Source organism: Triticum urartu, chromosome 2A (assembly GCF_056163025.1).
Source record: "Triticum urartu cultivar PI428250 chromosome 2A, HENAU_Tu73, whole genome shotgun sequence".
Taxonomy (NCBI): Eukaryota; Viridiplantae; Streptophyta; class Magnoliopsida; order Poales; family Poaceae; genus Triticum; species Triticum urartu.
The window spans coordinates 732,366,184-732,372,441 of record NC_141874.1 but is presented as its reverse complement, the minus strand read 5'-3'; the positions used below and the strand labels follow the sequence as shown (position 1 = coordinate 732,372,441).

The 6,258-nt window shown below is 45.9% G+C and overlaps 1 pseudogene; it reads left to right on the top strand.

Annotated features, from left to right (window-relative positions):
* The first annotated feature begins 2,343 nt into the window (after nt 1-2,343).
* Nucleotides 2,344-3,995, top strand: LOC147987331 (putative indole-3-pyruvate monooxygenase YUCCA5 pseudogene; annotated as a pseudogene).
* The last annotated feature ends 2,263 nt before the right edge of the window (nt 3,996-6,258 follow it).

Sequence of the window (6,258 nt, the reverse complement as noted above, 5' to 3'; positions counted from 1 at the left end):
TTTCATTGATTAAGAAGAAGTTAGAATTGCCCGGTTAATTTAAAAAAAAGAAAAAAGAAAAAAAAATAAGGAGTCACACACCAAGCATAGCAATTATATTAAATGATTTATCAATTTTCATTAAATCTTATAGAAAGAGGTATAATTTCTTCTTTTGCAGGGATTTCAGGAAAAAAGTCTCTTGTCATTTTTTATGCTATCAATGGACAAAATCCGAAGACAAGATTACTTATTCTTCGTCTACAAATATCCAAATTTTTACACATAATACTCCATAGATAGTCAGAATTGGATAGCAGCAATTATCAATTTTAGCGCGAATTGTTTGGAGGGGAAGTCTACCCTTTTTAATGGAATCGGCCCGCGGAAAACCAGGCTAAAATCAATACAATCCAATCCATAGTATGGGCACCACTAGCCAACCTAGCTACCAACATGGAACACGGAGCTGCAAAGAAGAAAGACATCCATGGAGGAGTCACAAGGGTCATCTTCATCACTGGATACCTCCGAACGGGCGACTCCAACTTCATGAAAAGTACACATGTATATTCTTAAAAAAAACTGTGGTCATGTACAAGTACAAGTACCTCTAAGTACAAGCATATTAGTTTTAGATGTACAGTACATATTTATTTATTTATTGAGTAGAGTACATATGTATTTTAAAAGTGCGGCACATGTACTTTCAAATAAAACTATATTTATTTTGGAAGTAGACACGCTTAGAAGTGTAAGCCTCTGTACTTTGAACTATAAGGGTACTAATTCTGGAAGTACATAAAAAATGTCATTTTAATTTGTAGATTAATCATATCCCTAAACTCATAATTTCTGAAGGAATTAAATAGTCATAGAAATATTCTATATAAATTCAGAGAGGTGAAACATGAGAAATGGAATCAGTAAAATAAGTTCCGTAATTTTTGGAAGAACTTTGCTTCATCCATTAATTTATAAATGGTATTTAAAACCATTTTAAATCCGAATGGAGTCCAAATAATTATAAGAAAATTATGGAAATATCCAAGGGTGTGTATTAGCACTATAATTAATCACCATAAATGTTCAAGACAATTGGATACACACAAAATAGGATTGCTATGTGTAAGCTCTAATTGTCTTATACAGTAATAATGTAAATGCACATTTTTTTATTTCCAAGCAGTTTTTTAGTGCAAATATGATGGCATGCCAAGAAAATTATGCGGAATTAATTCTAAGTAGGTTTTTATTAATTTGGGGATCCTTACATTAGACCACAATATCATCATAAGAAAACCCTATCCAATATTATTCCAATCCGAATGACGATAAATATTAGTTTCTTCAATGTGGAGGAAAGAAAACGAAGGTGCATATATGTGCTTTCACCGGAAATGGTATGGTTCAAGTATTATGTAGCTTAGGGACTCATCACGTATGATGTTGATGCTTTGCTCTTAGGAGATAACTCCTATACATAATATATAAAGTAACAAATTATTATTATTTTATCTTAATTAATAATAGTCATTATACATGATTATATTATTTTGAGCTATCGGGCTAAAAACCGAGCGAGTTAGTGTTGGCTCAATTAAGATCAAATCATTTTTCAGTCGAGCTATATACGACATCCTAGGGAACTCATTTATTTTTTTAGCCGGTCTTGAATATCTACTACTTAAAAATAAGTAGCATTCTTTTCTTGCCAGGTAGAACCGTCGGTGTTTTGCGTGTTTTGCTTATCTGGGCGCTAGCATCTTGTCAGTTGTCTTTGCCCTATCTTTATGTTGCTCGCACCATTTGCATAACCGAAAGTTTTAATCAATAATTCTTTTAAGATTGATGTTGCATCGATGAAAGATTGGACCCAATCAATGACGCGTCTACAGCGATATCTCTCTTTCTGTTCCACTTTTTGTATTTTGATTGATGCATGGTTGCGCAGAAAGCCAGAAAGGTCAATTTTTATATAATAAGAAAAGTAAGAGCAAGTGGAATTTCAGTGTAGGCACAAGGAGGTTTGACACTCTGTTAGAAACTGGAAAAAGCCATTATCATGCATTAGGCGCCTAGTCCTTTTTCTCTAATACTCCCTGTGTAAACTTTTGTAAGATCGTTTAGATCCTTAAGCTTTCTTCACACATTGAATTGGAATGAAGTTAGACAGAAGCCTTAGCCGCTAATTATCAGATCCACTTTACTATTAGTAAATTAGCCGCAGCTTTGCATGGGCTTTATGCATTAAGATTTGTGCTTTTGGGAACATTTTAAATTTGAGGTGCCGCCGTCGCGAATCGCATCTCTCCACCAAACTTCCACTCAGCCTTCTCCTCCTATATTTAAAAGCCATAGTACTTGTTCATCAGCATTCAGCAAGCTGCTTGAGCAAGCCCAGCAAATTAAGCTCACTCTAGTGATCACTTGGCAACCCGGCCAGGAAGCGAGGAAGCAGCCATGGTGCTTCGCATGCAAAGCCTCAGCCCCCCTCGTCGTGTGTCGGTGGACGGCCCAATCATCGTCGGCGCCGGTCCCTCCGGGCTCGCCGTGGCGGCCAGCCTCGGCGAGGAGGGCATGCCATTCCTCATGCTGGAGCGCGAGGACTGCATCGCCTCGCTCTGGCAGAAGCGCACCTACGACCGCGTCAAGCTCCACATCCCCAAGCACTTCTGCGAGCTCCCTCGCATGCCCTTCCCGGAGAGCTACCCGGAGTACCCCACCCGCCGCCAGTTCATCGACTACCTCGAGAGCTACGCCGCCAGGTTCGACATTAAGCCGGAGTTCAACACCACCGTGCTCTCCGCCCACTACGACAACACCTCCGGACTCTGGCACGCGCAAGCCACCCGCGCGGGCGGTGCCCAGATGGAGTACATCGGCCGCTGGCTCGTGGTCGCCACCGGCGAGAACGCCGTCAACGTCGTCCCGGACATCCCGGGCCTCGGCGGCTTCTGCGGCGAGGTCACCCACGTCAGCCACTACAAGTCCGGCGAGCCCTACAGCGGGAAGCGCGTGCTCGTAGTCGGCTGCGGGAACTCCGGCATGGAGGTCTCCCTCGACCTCTGCGACCACGGCGCCCACCCTTTCATGGTGGTGCGCGACGCCATGCACGTCATTCCGCGCGAGGTGCTCGGCAAGTCCACTTTCGAGCTGGCCATGCTGCTAGTGGCGTGGCTCCCGCTCTGGTTGGTGGACAAGATCATGATCTTCCTCGCCTGGCTCGTCCTCGGCGACCTCGACAAGCTCGGCATCCACCGCCCGGCTGTCGGCCCGCTCACGCTCAAGCAAACGCAAGGCCGCGCCCCGGTGCTCGACACCGGCGCGCTCGCCAGGATCAGGTGCGGCCAGATCACCGTCGTCCCCGGCATCACCCGCTTCACGAACTCCGACGCCGTGCTCTCCGATGGCACCATCGTCCATGTCGACGCTGTCATCCTCGCCACCGGCTACAGGAGCAATGTGCCACAGTGGCTCCGGGCAACGGACTTCTTCGGCAAGGACGGCTACCCAAAGACGGAGTTCCCCAACGGCTGGAAGGGCCAGTTTGGCCTCTACTCCGTCGGCTTCGCACGCCGCGGCCTCTCCGGCGCCTCCGCCGATGCCGTGCGCATCTCCAAGGACCTCTGCCAGCTCTGGAAGGAGGAGAGCAGGCCCACAAAGAAGGCCGGCCGCCCGTGCTACAGGAGGTCTATCTCCGTCGTCTTGTAATCTATGCAAGCTTTCAATCTGGATTTTCCTCGTGTAACTTGGGTCATGGAATTGTGTGGAGAGGGGACTTTTTGAGAATCTACTCATGTGTCCCCCCTATCTGTAGTGTACCAAAGATCAGGAGTGTGAAGTCCAGGGATACATCATACACACGATCTGACAATGTTCTGCAGCACACCAGATTAAACGCCCACACTAAACATTATGTACCATCCATGACGAGAAGCCCATGCGTGCTATGGAAATTTTTGTTCCTTTCACCAAAGCTACCAATGAAATTTGTTAGAGCACTTGTCTTCAAACCACATGGTTGTTTAAGATGGTTGAGTTCCAAATATTCTTCTCTGTTTGAATCAATATTTGGATCAAGATCCTTCCAAAAGCCCTTTACTTCAGTGGGTTCCTCTGCCTTATCTGATGTGTCTACAAATATGAAGATAAAAATTAATACATTGAAGTATAAAAAAATGCAACCACTACTCATCGTCGGTGGCATGCTCCTCCTGCATCCTGGAATACTCCAACTCCGAGTCGGTGGTGTGCTCCGCCTTCCCCTCCATGCTCTCGATGTCGTTGTCATCGAGTGTCGTACGGAATTTGGGGGGGGGGGGGGGGGGGGGGGAGTGCACAGCCGAATCGAAGCAGGAGGGGTGACCTCGTCGCTGGAGGAGGGGATAGTCCATGGCCCTGTTGAAATATGGCCCAAAGGCAATAATATTGTATTATTTATTTCCAGATTTATAATTAAGAGTTTAGATTCTATGCTATAACCGAAGGAAATATGCCCTAGAGGCAATGATAAAGTTATTATTTATTTCCTTATATATCATGATAAATGTTTATTATTCATGCTAGAATTGTATTAACCGGAAACATAATACATGTGTGAATACATAGACCTACAGAGTGTCACTAGTATGCCTCTACTTGACTAGCTCGTTGATCAAAGATGGTTATGTTTCCTAACCATAGACATGAGTTGTCATTTGATTAACATGATCACATCATTAGGAGAATGATGTGATTGACATGACCCATTCCATTAGCTTAGCACACGATCGTTTAGTTTGTTGCTACTGCTTTCTTCATGACTTATACATGTTCCTATGACTATGAGATTATGCAACTCCCGTTTAACGGAGGAACACTTTGTGTGCTACCAAACGTCACAACGTAACTGGGTGATTATAAAGGTGCTCTACAGGTGTCTCCGAAGGTACTTGTTGGGTTGGCGTATTTCGAGATTAGGATTTGTCACTCCGATTGTCGGAGAGGTATCTCTGGGCCCTCTCGGTAATGCACATCACTTAAGCCTTGCAAGCATTGCAACTAATGAGTTAGTTGCGGGATGATGTATTACGGAACAAGTAAAGAGACTTGTCGGTAACGAGATTGAACTAGGTATTGAGATACCGATGATCGAATCTTGGGCAAGTAACATACCGATGACAAAGGGAACAACGTATGTTGTTATGCGGTCTGACCGACAAAAGATCTTCGTAGAATATGTGGGAGCCAATATGAGCATCCAGGTTCCGCTATAGGTTATTAACCGGAGACGTGTCTCGGTCATGTCTACATAGTTCTCGAACCCGTAGGGTCCGCACGCTTAACGTTACGATGACAGTTTTATTATGAGTTTATGTGTTTTGATGTACCGAAGATTGTTTGGAGTCCCGGATGTGATCACGGACATGACGAGGAGTCTCGAAATGGTTGAAACATAAAGATTGATATATTGGACGACTATATTCGGACACCGGAAGTGTTCCGAAGAAGTTTCGGATAAAGGCGGAGTGCCGGATGGTTATCGGAACCCCCGGGGGAACTAATGGGCCTCGATGGGCTTTAGTGGAGAGAGAGAGGGGCGGCCAAGGCAGGCCGCACGCCCCTCCCCCTTGAGTCCGAATTGGACAAGGAAGGGGGGGCGGCGCCCCCCTTTCCTTCTCCCTCTCCCTCTCCTTCCTTCCCCCTCTCTCCCTTTTGGTGGAAACCTACTAGGACTTGGAGTCCTAGTAGGATTCCCCTCTTGGGGGCGCGCCATAGAGGGCCGGCCGGCCTCCCCCTTGCTCCTTTATATGCGGGGGCAGGGGGCACCCTAGAGACACAACAATTGATCATCGATCTCTTAGCCGTGTGCGGTGCCCCCCTCCACCATAGTCCACCTCGATAATACTGTAGCGGTGCTTAGGCGAAGCCCTGCGTCGGTAGAACATCAACATCGTCACCACGCCGTCATGCTGACGAAACTCTCCCTCAACACTCGGCTGGATCGGAGTTCGAGGGACGTCATCGGACTGAACGTGTGCTGAACTCGGAGGTGTCGTACGTTCGGTACTTGATCAGTCGGATCGTAAAGACGTACGACTATATCAACCGCGTTGTGCTAACGCTTCCGCTTTCGGTCTACGAGGGTACGTAGACAACACTCTCCCCTCTCGTTTCTATGCATCACCATGATCTTGCGTGTGCGTAGGAATTTTTTTTGAAATTTCTACGTTCCCCAACAGTGGCATCCGAGCCTGGTTTTATGCGTTGATGTTATATGCACGAGTAGAACACAAG